This window comes from Engystomops pustulosus, chromosome 11 (assembly GCF_040894005.1).
Source record: "Engystomops pustulosus chromosome 11, aEngPut4.maternal, whole genome shotgun sequence".
Taxonomy (NCBI): domain Eukaryota; kingdom Metazoa; phylum Chordata; class Amphibia; order Anura; family Leptodactylidae; genus Engystomops; species Engystomops pustulosus.
In genome coordinates this window covers 74718369-74733647 of record NC_092421.1, presented here as the reverse complement: position 1 = coordinate 74733647, position 15279 = coordinate 74718369, and positions in this window count along the sequence as shown.

Genomic DNA, 15279 nt, shown 5'->3' with positions numbered 1-15279 from the left:
TGTCGCTTCCCCGCTCAGGTCCCCGGAGTTCACCTTCTTCTTCCTGGTGCATGTAAGTGCATTGTCTTGCGACACAATTTGAAAGTTGAATTGCACGCTCAGTCCGAATCAGTGGGGCCGTCCAACGACACATCACCCGATTTCTGTCACATGAAAGTATCACAGCTGTGCCAAAATCCAGTCACGTGCGACACAATCCCCAGTTAAATATCTGCCACATTGGTGCAAATCCCGAAAATCTGACGAAAGTGCCATCCGCGGACCCTTAGTAAATAAGCCCCAATACTTCAAAACAGAGATAAAGAACTTCCCCACTAGATTTTTGCACAGCCCCACATTAGTCATAGGACCCCCCCCCCACCATCTGTCCTGAACTTAGACCAAAAACCCTTTGCAAAACCCCTCGTGACTGCCCGACTCTGACCTCGCCATGTCCCCACGAGTCCTGCACGTTGTTTCTGCACCAGATATGTTTTCATCGTCCAGACCTTCCACCAGAGAATGACTGAGATGAGGGTAATAATAATAATAATGATAATGTGCATAATGTCCCTGCTCACAAAGTCTACGTCTAAATGGCTTTCACACAGGGACGGTAATTATTTTAATTTGCCACCTATAATACCGCTTCCTCTGGCAACTTTATTTGGGAAGAAAATTTCTAAAGACGGTAGAAGTTTTCTTTTTTTATGGGAAGGAAGAGGCAGTAGTGTTACTGCGGAGGGCAAAGCTTTATTCCACGTGCCGCCATTCGTGGGAGGATACATAGAAGGTGGCCAGAGACTTTCACAGGGTGATCTACAGCAGATCCTGCTCAATTGTTGTCTTTTTTACCGGTATAATAAAAGGTTCTGCAATGTCTTTTGACATTTTAAAACCCATTTACATTTGGTCCCCTACTTAAGAACACCCGACTTACAGACTACCCCTAGTTACAAACAGACATTTGGATATTTAGTAATTTGCTGTACAGGCAGTCCCCGGGTTACATACAAGATAGGGTCTGTAGGTTTGTTCTTAAGTTGAATTTGTATGTAAGTCGGAACTGTATGTTTTATCATTGTAATCCCAGCCAGAACTTTTTTGGTCTCTGTGCCAATTGGATTTTAAAAATGTTGGGTTGTCATAAGAATCAGGATTAACACTAAAGCTTCATTGCAGACACCGGTGATAACTGTTACAGCTGATTATTGTAGCCTAGGGCTAAAGTACAATAAATCACCAATATCCAGAGGTCCATTTGTAACTAGGGGTCGTATGTAAGTCGAGTGTTCTTAAGTAGGGGACCGCCTGTACTTTGGTCCCAGGCTACAATAATCAGCTGTAACAGTTATCACAGGCGTCTGTAATGAAGCTTTATTGTTACTCCTGGTTCTTATGACAATCCAACATTTTTATAATCCAATTGTCAGTGAAGAAATTCAATTTAAGAACAAACCTACAGAATCTATCCTGTACATAACCCGGGGGCTTCCTGTACTTCTGTTTATTAATGCAATATTTCTGACCCATCCTGAACATGTCTTGCTCACGGAGCTGAAGGTTTTTTACAATGGGGCTCATTTACTAAGGGTTAGGAATCGCACTTTTGTTGAACTTTTCGAGGATTTGACAGGTGCCTGCGCTGGGATTGTGTCCCATGTTTTTTGGCGCAGCTGTGCTTGCTTCATTGCGACAGAAATTAGGGAGCGGGCCGTCGGACGATCCGACTGATTCGGACAGAGTGCGGGATTTAACTTTTTTGTGTTGCAAGGTCAAGCACGTACATCCTGGACTCCTGTGTTCTTCTAAGGTCTGTTCAGTCTAAAAGAAGGGGAGGCCGGCGGGGTGGTTTTATTGTCACGGGTGCCCCTGCAACCCACGTCCCAGGCGCACCAGTCCACCTCCAGGTCCTCCACTGAGGCCAACACAAGCTGACTTATCTGTCCGCGCTCCAGCAATGGCTCCTGTGGTTCGTCACATCTGGCCACGTTTCCTAGGGCCCGTGCACGCTAGGGCCCAGCGGGCTGCTGATTGGCGCTGGCCGGCTGCTAACCTCATAAATAGCCGACCTCTTCCTGTGACCTCTGCTGGATCTTTGAGCTTCATAGCCTTAGTGAAAGCTGACTACAATGCCTGTGTATTATCCGTGTGACCTCCTGCTACGCTCCTGACCTTGATTCTCTGTCGCCTGCCTTGACTGTTTGCTATGTCCCGACTCTGATCCTGTCCCGTCTGACCACAACTCCAATTCTGCTTGCAAATTCTGTACCTCACCTTGGCCATCACCGCGAGAAAAGTTGCGCCTGTTGAGCGTCCGGATGGTATGCCGCCGCAGCAAGTCCAACCTACTTTGCAGCGGGCTCTGGTGAATACCAGCTGCCACTTAGACTCGGCTCCCACGTGTCGGCTTACGTCATCGCTCGTGGTGGTTCATTGGGTCCATCACCACCGACCCTAACAAGGTGGTAGTGATGTTGGTGTTCATATTTATAATATAGGATTCCCACAGCTTTTTCAGGAGGTCATCAGATTTCCTGTCGTGCGGTTCTTTTAGCCGGGTTGCATGCTCGAATGGTAGATCCATCTTTTTTATGACTTTTGTTACCTGGACATTAACTTTGGGGTGTTACTTCCAAAAACACTGTATTGTTTTTGTTAAAAACTAGGTGGTTGTTCAAACTCCTTTGGGATAACAATAATTTTCTCTGGATCCTTTCACTCTTCTAATATTATCTCTTTAAGGGTCTGGTTGATTTGGAACATGAGTTTCCTTTTGACTTTCAGACCCCCAAACAGTTCATCCCAAATGGATGTTGGCTCAATTATATCCTTATATTCAGGGTGTCTAACAACCTTCATAAGGGTCTCCAGACCTTCCCCAGAGGAAAAGTATTTTGTGGTGGACCTTTCTTTGGAAATAATTGAGTTTACTCATCATCAAAGGTATCTTTCAAAAAACAGGATGGGGTATCAGAAGAATGTTCAGAGTCTGAAAAAGCTTCTGGCATAGGTTTGGATCTTTTAACAGGTCTAACATAGACGTTTGTATAGACGTTTGTACATCTCTGATATCAGAGCGTAATTCATCCATCATAACAGATTTTTCCACTTTTGAGACTTTAGACAGGCAAACACAACAAAGGGATCAAGGATAGGATCCACCAGCATGATAGAGCATGTGCAACATTTCTTAGAAGTTTATTTTTTAACCGTTTTTTACGACTCTCCTTATTGTTATCCTTACCTTTTACGTTCTCCATTTCCTCTGAGCATTAGGTGGCATAACCGCTTAAACATTCAGACCGGCCCGCACTCCAGACTGTGGGAGGAGTTCCCGTCGCGGTTCACATCGGATGGCGAAGAATAACTCATGGTGTGTTCTTGCACGTGACAGAAACATGCGCCAATTCCGGATGTTCGGACATTCTCCCCCACAACACGCAGGCACCTTGCAGATACGTCTTTCTGGCGAGCCAGGATGAGGCCTCCCTCAGGAGGGACCAGAAAACCAAAAGAGGAACATTTCGGCTCCCCCTCTGATTAAGCCCATAGGGAGAGGGGGGCAGTCTGAAAAATGTTTTGAACTCCCGGAAAGGCAAGCTGATCGAGTACGGCCTTCATACCCTTCACTCCCTTGCATCCCCCAAATGGAGAGAGAGAATCTTGCCATCCTAACATAGAAAGAGAAAGGAAGACATTGGTGATGTCTTTATCCTTTCTCACTACTCCCTGTCCCTACAAAGCTCAAGGTCCAACTTGCAGTCGGGGAATCATGGGGGGACGTGATGGAAATAAAGAAAGTGAAAATCCCCTAAACACCACCATTTCCTATACACATCTAATCTACATCTAAAGTACAGAAACTACAACCCCCCCCCCCCCCCCCCACACACACACATATTTGGTATCCCTGCATCCTTAGCAATCTGTACAATACATTGTACACGGTGAACGCCATTTAAAAAAAACCTGAAAAACGACATTTTTCATCAAATCCCTTCACAAAAAAATGTTGAAAAACCAAAATGTTACCACTGAAAAGAACAATTTTTCACACACAAAAAGCGCCCTCAACCAACAAATACTATAGTTAAGCCTCTGAAAAAATGGTACTGCTAAAACAAAATGTTAAAACAATTTTTGGTTTTTCTTCAGTAAAATTGGACAGATATAAAGAAAACTACATTAACGAGGTATCGCTGTAATTGTAGTGATCAATAGAATAAAGATAATATATTATTTTTTTGTACATTGAACGCTCCCCCCCCAAAAAAAATACTAAAAATCAGAAACAAGAATTGATGATTTTCTTTTTCTACACACATTAAAGAGTTAATAAATGTTATCAATAAGCTCAAGTGTCCTATAATGAAGTATTTGTGAAGTACCTCTCATCCCACAAAAAATAAGCCTTCAAATGACCAAATTGCCCAAAAAATGACATGTAACCATACAGAAGGTTCCCACCACATATGGGGGATTGGCATAATCGGAAGAAATTGGTTATCAAACTTTATGGGGCGTTTTGGTATTTTATCCAATGAGAATGTGTACATTTATGGAAAACTACATTCATTTAGCCACAAACATGACAATTTCAAAATTAAACCTCCATTTTGTTTTAACCCCTGTGAGACACTTAACCCCTTTCTGCAGCTTGACGTGATACTACGTCATAGGATGCGGGTCGTTCCCGCACCTTGACGTAGTATCACGTCATGGCGATCACCTGGGCTCGAAGCTGAGCCCGGGCGATCGCCGCGGGATCCCGGCGGTACACGGTAGCCGGGATCCCGCAGTAACAGCCAACTATCGACTATCGCGATCCCGGCTGTTTAACCCTATAGACGCCGCAGTCATTGTGACCGCAGCGTCTATGGAGGCACGGAGGTGCCGATCATTGCCATGGCAACCCTGAAGCCCAATAAGGACCCCAGGGTTGCCTTCACTAGAAGCCTGTTAGGATCGTGCTGTAAGCACGATCTAACAGTGCTGATGTCAGCCTATGCAGACTGCATACCCTGACTATGTAATATGCTGCAATACATTAGTATTGCAGTATATTACAATGAACAAGTGATCAAATGATCACTTGTTCATGTCCCACCCTGGGACAAAATAAAACAGTAAAAAAAAGTTAAAGAAAAAAAAAGTGCAATTAAAAAAAATTATTAAAAAAGAATAAAAGTCCCTTGAAGTCCCATCCCATGCAATTACCCAATAAAACATAAAAAAGTGAAAATCACCAAGAAAACACAACATATTGGGCATCACAACGTCCGTTACAACCGTACAATAAAATAAAATCGTCACTGACCCCGTACGGTGGAAAAAAAAAAAAAAAACTTGCAAAAATTGTGAAATTTTCACATCTGACCTCATAAAAAGCGCATAAAAAGTAATCAAAAAGTAACATTTACCCCGACATGATACCAAGAATAAGTACAGCTTGTCCCGCAAAAATTAAGCTATAAACCAGCTCTGTATACAATAAATATATAAACGTTCTGCCCATTGTTACATGGCGATACAAAAACAAGCAGATTTCTCACAAAATGAGTTCTATATTCTGCAAAACAAGTTCACCATAAAAAAGCCATATAAATGGAGTATCGCCGTAATCGTGATGACCCGTAGAATAAAGATAATACATTATTTTTATGGAATGGTGAACAACCGACGAAAAAAATGCTAAAAACCATAAACAAGAATTAATGATTTTTTTAACCACCACCAAGAAAGAGTTAATAAAATCTGATTATTGGCTATTGAGCCCCCCTGTAAATGATGTCCCTGAAAAGTGGATCTCATCCACAAAAAAAAAATAATCTCCTATATGTCCAAATTACAAAAAAATAAACATTTTATAGCCTGTAAAATGTGACATTGCAGATCTGCTCTGAATGGCGCAGCTTCATACCGTGCGCCCATACAGCAGGTACATATGGGGCATCCTCATACTCGGGAGAAATTGGGTATCAAACTTTGTGGAGTTTTTTGTCATTTAATACTTTGTAACGGTTTAATTTTTGGCCAAAATTAATACATTGTCTAAAAAAAATGACAGCTTGTAAATTACACCTCCATATTGTTTTAACTCATGTGAAGCATCTAAAGGGTTAACACACTTCTTAAAGTTGATTTTTTACACACTGAGGGGTGTAGTTTCTAAAATGGCATGATTTATGGGGTTTTACTGCTGTTTAGGCCTCTCACAGTCAGTTACAGCTGAGCAGGTGCCTCTAAATAAGGGTTTTGGCGATTTTCATAAAAATGAGAAAAATTGCACCCGAAATTCTGAACCTCCTAACAACCTAGAAAAGAGAGAGGATGCATAAAACCCTGTGCCGATATAAAGCAGACATTCGGGAAATGTTAGTTATAAAGTTACTTGGGTGCTATGACTATCTGCCTGAAAAGCAGAACATTTTGAACTTTGAAAATGAATAATTTTAAGAAATTTTTGCCAAATTTCAATTTTTTTCATAACTAAACACAAAAGATAGCATCAAAATTTTTCTATTACTTTGAAGTACAATGTGTGATGGTAAAACAATCTCAAAATCCCCTGTTTAAGTTAAAGCGCCACGAAGTTATAACCTCCTATAATGACACAGGCCTGGTCCTAAAGGTCTAAAATGGCATAGACACGAAGGGGTTAAGGGATTAAGAAACTTCATAAAAGCCCCTGTAGTATATAGCCTGCCAGCCCCTCTAGCATATAACCTGCCAGCCCCTCTAGCATATAGCCTGCCAGCCCCTCTAGCATATAACCTGCCAGCCCCTCTAGCATATAACCTGCCAGCCCCTCTAGCATATAGCCTGCCAGCCCCTCTAGCATATAACCTGCCAGCCCCTCTAGCATATAACCTGCCAGCCCCTCTAGTATATAGCCTGCCAGCCGCTCTAGTATATAACCTGCCAGCCCCTCTAGCATATAGCCTGCCAGCCCCTCTAGCATATAGCCTGCCAGCCCCTCTAGCATATAACCTGCCAGCCCCTCTAGCATATAACCTGCCAGCCCCTCTAGCATATAGCCTGCCAGCCCCTCTAGCATATAGCCTGCCAGCCCCTCTAGCATATAGCCTGCCAGCCCCTCTAGTATATAGCCTGCCAGCCCCTCTAGCATATAACCTGCCAGCCCCTCTAGCATATAACCTGCCAGCCCCTCTAGCATATAACCTGCCAGCCCCTCTAGCATATAACCTGCCAGCCCCTCTAGCATATAGCCTGCCAGCCCCTCTAGCATATAACCTGCCAGCCCCTCTAGCATATAACCTGCCAGCCCCTCTAGCATATAGCCTGCCAGCCCCTCTAGCATATAGCCTGCCAGCCCCTCTAGCATATAACCTGCCAGCCCCTCTAGCATATAGCCTGCCAGCCCCTCTAGCATATAACCTGCCAGCCCCTCTAGCATATAACCTGCCAGCCCCTCTAGCATATAGCCTGCCAGCCCCTCTAGCATATAACCTGCCAGCCCCTCTAGCATATAGCCTGCCAGCCCCTCTAGCATATAGCCTGCCAGCCCCTCTAGTATATAGCCTGCCAGCCCCTCTAGCATATAGCCTGCCAGCCCCTCTAGCATATAGCCTGCCAGCCCCTCTAGTATATAGCCTGCCAGCCGCTCTAGTATATAGCCTGCCAGCCCCCTCTAGTATATAGCCTACCAGCCCCCTCTAGTATATAGCCTGCCAGCCCCCTCTAGCATATAGCCTGCCAGTCCCTCTAGCATATAGCCTGCCAGCCACTCTAGCATATAGCCTGCCAGCCACTCTAGTATATAGCCTGCCAGCCACTCTAGTATATAGCCTGCCAGCCCCTGTAGCATATAGCCTGCCAGCCCCTGTAGCATATAGCCTGCCAGCCCCTGTAGCATATAGCCTGCCAGCCCCTGTAGCATATAGCCTGCCAGCCCCTGTAGCATATAGCCTGCCAGCCCCTGTAGTATATAGCCTGCCCAGCCCCTCTAGTATATAGCCTGCCCAGCCCCTCTAGCATATAACCTGCCAGCCCCTCTAGCATATAACCTGCCAGCCCCTCTAGCATATAGCCTGCCAGCCCCTCTAGCATATAGCCTGCCAGCCCCTCTAGCATATAGCCTGCCAGCCCCTCTAGCATATAACCTGCCAGCCCCTCTAGCATATAACCTGCCAGCCCCTCTAGTATATAGCCTGCCAGCCCCTCTAGCATATAGCCTGCCAGCCCCTCTAGCATATAACCTGCCAGCCCCTCTAGCATATAGCCTGCCAGCCCCTCTAGCATATAACCTGCCAGCCCCTCTAGCATATAACCTGCCAGCCCCTCTAGCATATAACCTGCCAGCCCCTCTAGCATATAGCCTGCCAGCCGCTCTAGCATATAGCCTGCCAGCCCCTCTAGCATATAGCCTGCCAGCCCCTCTAGTATATAGCCTGCCAGCCCCTCTAGCATATAACCTGCCAGCCCCTCTAGCATATAACCTGCCAGCCCCTCTAGCATATAGCCTGCCAGCCCCTCTAGTATATAGCCTGCCAGCCCCTCTAGCATATAGCCTGCCAGCCCCTCTAGTATATAGCCTGCCAGCCCCTCTAGCATATAGCCTGCCAGCCCCTCTAGCATATAACCTGCCAGCCCCTCTAGCATATAACCTGCCAGCCCCTCTAGCATATAGCCTGCCAGCCCCTCTAGTATATAGCCTGCCAGCCCCTCTAGCATATAGCCTGCCAGCCCCTCTAGCATATAGCCTGCCAGCCCCTCTAGCATATAGCCTGCCAGCCCCTCTAGTATATAGCCTGCCAGCCGCTCTAGTATATAGCCTGCCAGCCCCCTCTAGTATATAGCCTGCCAGCCCCCTCTAGTATATAGCCTGCCAGCCCCCTCTAGCATATAGCCTGCCAGCCCATCTAGCATATAGCCTGCCAGCCCCTCTAGCATATAGCCTGCCAGCCCCTCTAGTATATAGCCTGCCAGCCCCTCTAGCATATAGCCTGCCAGCCCCTCTAGCATATAGCCTGCCAGCCCCTCTAGCATATAGCCTGCCAGCCCCTGTAGTATAGAGCCTGCTCAGCCCCCTGTAGTATAGAGCCTGCCAGCCCCTCTAGTATACAGCCTGTCAGCCCCTGTAGCATATAGCCTGCCAGCCCCTGTAGCATATAGCCTGCCAGCCCCTGTAGCATATAGCCTGCCAGCCCCTGTAGCATATAGCCTGCCAGCCCCTGTAGTATATAGCCTGCCCAGCCCCCTATAGTATATAGCCTGCCAGCCCCTGTAGCAAATAGCCTACCAGTCCCTCTAGCATATAGCCTGCCAGCCCCATTAGTATATAGCCTGCCAGCCCCTCTAGCATATAGCCTGCCAGTCCCTCTAGCATATAGCCTGCCAGCCCCATTAGTATATAGCCTGCCAGTCCCTGTAGCATATAGCCTGCCAGATCCTGTAGCATATAGCCTACCAGTCCCTCTAGCATATAGCCTGCCAGCCCCCTGTAGTATATAGCCTGCCAGCCCCACAGAGCTAGGGCATCGATGTATAGAAGAGGACCTGCAAGAGGGGGGGGGGGGCGTCGGAAGGTGAGTACACTTTTTTTTTTTCTTGACACGAGTAAAAGCTGAGTTAGGGTTTTTCAGCAAATTTTTTGTGCTGGAAAAACTAGGCTTATACTCGAGTATATACTTGAAATCTGAGCAGGTCCTGTAAAAGTATGATTTAGCATTTTGAATGAAAATGTGAAAAATGGCATCTAAAGTCCTAAGCCTCATAACGTCCTACAAACATAAGAGGACACATAAAAAAACTACGTTGACATGAAACAGAGAATCGTTAAATGTTAGTTATTAATTTATTTTGGTGTTATGGCTTTGTGTCAGAGAAGTAGAACATTTTGAATTGAGAATTTTGCCAAACAAAACAAAAACAAAACATAAAATGCAATGTGTCACGAAAAAACAGACAAAATCAGCTGGAGATGTTAGAGTTCGAAAGTTATAGTGAGCCGGAGCAGATTTAAAAAAAATAGGCCATGTCAAGGAGGTTTAAAATAGTTATGTCGTTAAGGGGCTAACCTAATAACCCACGGGTGTGAGGCATATGGTTCTGGTGGCATGTGATGGTGCGGGGACTGTACATACCTGCAAGGTGTCCAGTGGTAGGGTGGACTTAGATGTCTTCTCTACTGCACCTTCTCTGTCCATTCAGCTGGAATTCAGCGGAGCCCTCACCACAGATCTCAATAGGAGATGGTCAGGACATGGTGGACAGATCACTAGACTTTCATATGTCCAAATGATTGACCCAGAGGGAGAGGTCACTATATTACCAGGTCAAGATCTGGTGGGGTAGAAAACAAACACAGTAAACAGAAATATACAGGCTGATGTATCCGTATTTCTACAAGCTCCCAAAAGTAGAATAGTGAGTGCAGCTCTGGGGGATAATACAGGATGTAACTCAGGATCAGTACAGGATAAGTAATGTCATGTATGTACACAGTGACTGCACCAGCAGCAGAATAGTGAGTGCAGCTCTGGGGTATAATACAGGATGTAACTCAGGATCAGTACAGGATAAGTAATGTCATGTATGTACACAGTGACTGCACCAGCAGCAGAATAGTGAGTGCAGCTCTGAGGTATAATACAGGATGTAACTCAGGATCAGTACAGGATAAGTAATGTCATGTATGTACACAGTGACTGCACCAGCAGCAGAATAGTGAGTGCAGCTCTGGAGTATAATACAGGGTGTAACTCAGGATCAGTACAGGATAAGTAATGTCATGTATGTACACAGTGACTGCACCAGCAGCAGAATAGTGAGTGCAGCTCTGGAGTATAATACAGGATGTAACTCGGGATCAGTAAAGGATAAGTAATGTCATGTATGTACACAGTGACTGCACCAGCAGCAGAATAGTGAGTGCAGCTCTGGGGTATAATACAGGATGTAACTCAGGATCAGTACAGGATAAGTAATGTCATGTATGTACACAGTGACTGCACCAGCAGCAGAATAGTGAGTGCAGCTCTGGGGTATAATACAGGATGTAACTCAGGATCAGTACAGGATAAGTAATGTCATGTATGTACACAGTGACTGCACCAGCAGCAGAATAGTGAGTGCAGCTCTGGAGTATAATACTGGATGTAACTCAGGATCAGTACAGGATGAGTAATGTCATGTATGTACACAGTGACTGCACCAGCAGCAGAATAGTGAGTGCAGCTCTGGGGTATAATACAGGATGTAACTCAGGATCAGTACAGGATAAGTAATGTCATGTATGTACACAGTGACTGCACCAGCAGCAGAATAGTGAGTGCAGCTCTGGAGTATAATACAGGATGTAACTCAGGATCAGTACAGGATAAGTAATGTCATGTATGTACACAGTGACTGCACCAGCAGCAGAATAGTGAGTGCAGCTCTGGGGTATAATGCAGTATGTAACTCAGGATCAGTACAGGATAAGTAATGTCATGTATGTACACAGTGACTGCACCAGCAGAATAGTGAGTGCAGCTCTGGGGTATAATACAAGATGTAACTCAGGATCAGTACAGGATAAGTAATGTCATGTATGTACACAGTGACTGCACAAGCAGCAGAATAGTGAGTGCAGCTCTGGAGTATAATACAGGATGTAACTCAGGATCAGTACAGGATAAGTAATGTCATGTATGTACACAGTGACTGCACCAGCAGAATAGTGAGTGCAGCTCTGGGGTATAATACAGGATGTAACTCAGGATCAGTACAGGATAAGTAATGTCATGTATGTACACAGTGACTGCACCAGCAGCAGAATAGTGAGTGCAGCTCTGGGGTATAATACAGGATGTAACTCCGTATCAGTACAGGATAAGTAATGTCATGTATGTACACAGTGACTGCACCACCAGCAGAATAGTGAGTACAGCTCTGGAGTATAATACAGGATGTAACTCAGGATCAGTACAGGATAAGTAATGTCATGTATGTACACAGTGACTGCACCAGCAGCAGAATAGTGAGTGCAGCTCTGGGGTATAATGCAGTATGTAACTCCGGATCAGTACAGGATAAGTAATGTCATGTATGTACACAGTGACTGCATCAGCAGCAGAATAGTGAGTGCAGCTCTGGAGTATAATACAGGATGTAACTCAGGATCAGTACAGGATAAGTAATGTCATGTATGTACACAGTGACTGCACCAGCAGCAGAATAGTGAGTGCAGCTCTGGGGTATAATGCAGTATGTAACTCAGGATCAGTACAGGATAAGTAATGTCATGTATGTACACAGTGACTGCACCAGCAGAATAGTGAGTGCAGCTCTGGGGTATAATACAGGATGTAACACAGGATCAGTACAGGATAAGTAATGTCATGTATGTACACAGTGACTCCACCACCAGCAGAATAGTGAGTGCAGCTCTGGGGTATAATACAGGATGTAACTCAGGATCAGTACAAGATAAGTAATATCATGTATGTACACAGTGACTGCACCAGCAGCAGAATAGTGAGTGCAGCTCTGGGGTATAATACAGGATGTAACTCAGGATCAGTACAGGATAAGTAATGTCATGTATGTACACAGTGACTGCACCAGCAGCAGAATAGTGAGTGCAGCTCTGGGGTATAATACAAGATGTAACTCAGGATCAGTACAGGATAAGTAATGTCATGTATGTACACAGTGACTGCACCAGCAGCAGAATAGTGAGTGCAGCTCTGGGGTATAATACAGGATGTAACTCAGGATCAGTACAGGATAAGTAATGTCATGTATGTACACAGTGACTGCACCAGCAGCAGAATAGTGAGTGCAGCTCTGGAGTATAATACAGGATGTAACTCAGGATCAGTACTGGATAAGTAATGTCATGTATGTACACAGTGACTGCACCAGCAGCAGAATAGTGAGTGCAGCTCTGGAGTATAATACATGATGTAACTCAGGATCAGTACAGGATAAGTAATGTCATGTATGTACACAGTGACTGCACCAGCAGCAGAATAGTGAGTGCAGTCCTGGCGTATAATACAGGATGTAACTCAGGATCAGTACAGGATAAGTAATGCCATGTATGTACACAGTGACTGCACCAGCAGCAGAATAGTGAGTGCAGCTCTGGAGTATAATACAGGATGTAACTCAGGATCAGTACAGGATAAGTAATGTCATGTATGTACACAGTGACTGCACCAGCAGCAGAATAGTGAGTGCAGCTCTGGAGTATAATACAGGATGTAACTCAGGATGAGTACAGGATAAGTAATGCCATGTATGTACACAGTGACTGCACCAGCAGCAGAATAGTGAGTGCAGCTCTGGAGTATAATACAGGATGTAACTCAGGATCAGTAATGTCGTGTGTGTACACAGTGAGTGTGCCAGCAGCAGAATAGTGAGTGCAGCTCTGGCTTGCTAGAATATCTGGGTCACAAAGAGACCTGACAAACATGTTCATTCCAGGCTTTTCAATACAGAACATACTAGAAAATATATGAAACATTGAGACCTCAAATTAACACATTGGGGCTTATTTACTAAGGGTTGTGGATTGCACTTTCGTTGGACTGTTCCCAGTTTTCGGCATTTGTGTAACTTTGATATTTGGTATTTAACAGGGGTTTGCACTGGGATTGTGTTGCATGTGATCGGATTGTGGCGCAGCTGTGCTGCTTCCATGCGACAGAAATTGGGGGTGGCGTGGCCGTCGGAAGATCCAACTGAGTGCGGGATTTAAGATTCAAATTGTGTCGCGAGACAACACACTTACATGCACCAGGAAGAAGAAGGTGAACTCCGGCGGACCTGAGCGGGGAAGTGACACATGCAGGATCTCGGGTGCACGATCTCAGTGAATTGCTGCACAGGGCATTATACACGGACAATGCACTTTCGGGGATCTCCTCCGGACAGGTAAGTAAATGTGCTTCATAAGGACACATTTACAGGCGGTCCCCTACTTAAGAACACTCAACTTACAGACGACCCCTAGTTACAAACGGACCTCTGGATGTTGCTAATTTTCTGTACTTTAGTCCTAGGCTACAATAATCAGCTGTAACAGTTATCACCGGTGTCTGTAATGAAGCTTCATGGTTAATCCTGGTTCTTATGACAACCCAACATTTTTAAAATCCAATTGTCACAGAGACCAAAAAAAATTTGTCTGGAGTTATAATGATAAAAAATACAGTTCCGACTTACATACAAATTCAACTTAAGAACAAACCTACGCTCGGTCCAACTGAGTGCCAAAACGCCCCCTAATTTGTGTCGCAGGGAGTGTAGTGCAGCCGTGCCACAAAAGGGTTCGCGTGTGACACAATAGCGGCACGGACACTTCTTAAATACCCGTGCGGGAAGTTTACACCTAAAAGAACGTGTCTGACAGAAAACTGGCGCAAAGCCCTCAGTAACTGAGCCTCATACATAGTTAATTCAGACCAAGTTATATTAAAATGTTTGTGATAATATAAGACCTCAAAGTAAAACTTTGTGCGGCTCCTTACACTACAAGCCCCAATTACTGCAATGTACATGATTTCTGGAGACCTCAGCAGAGGTGCATAGTCTCACCCTGTATGAGGGAGACTCCTGGGTGCATAGGGCCCCTGCAGGTGAGGGTGGACGCCCCTGTATGAGGGAGACTCCTGGGTGCATAGGGCCCCTGCAGGTGAGGGTGGACGCCCCTGTATGAGGGAGACTCCTGGGTGCATAGGGCCCCTGCAGGTGAGGGTGGGCGCCCCTGTATGAGGGAGACTCCTGTGTGCTTAGGGCCCCTGCAGGTGAGGGTGGACGCCCCTGTATGAGGGAGACTCCTGTGTGCTTAGGGCCCCTGCAGGTGAGGGTGGACGCCCCTGTATGAGGGAGACTCCTGGGTGCATAGGGCCCCTGCAGGTGAGGGTGGACGCCCCTGTATGAGGGAGACTCCTGTGTGCTTAGGGCCCCTGCAGGTGAGGGTGGACGCCCCTGTATGAGGGAGACTCCTGGGTGCATAGGGCCCCTGCAGGTGAGGGTGGACGCCCCTGTATGAGGGAGACTCCTGGGTGCATAGGGCCCCTGCAGGTGAGGGTGGACGCCCCTGTATGAGGGAGACTCCTGGGTGCATAGGGCCCCTGCAGGTGAGGGTGGGCGCCCCTGTATGAGGGAGACTCCTGTGTGCTTAGGGCCCCTGCAGGTGAGGGTGGACGCCCCTGTATGAGGGAGACTCCTGGGTGCATAGGGCCCCTGCAGGTGAGGGTGGGCGCCCCTGTATGAGGGAGACTCCTGTGTGCTTAGGGCCCCTGGAGGTGAGGTGAGGGGGGCGCCCCTGTATGAGGGAGA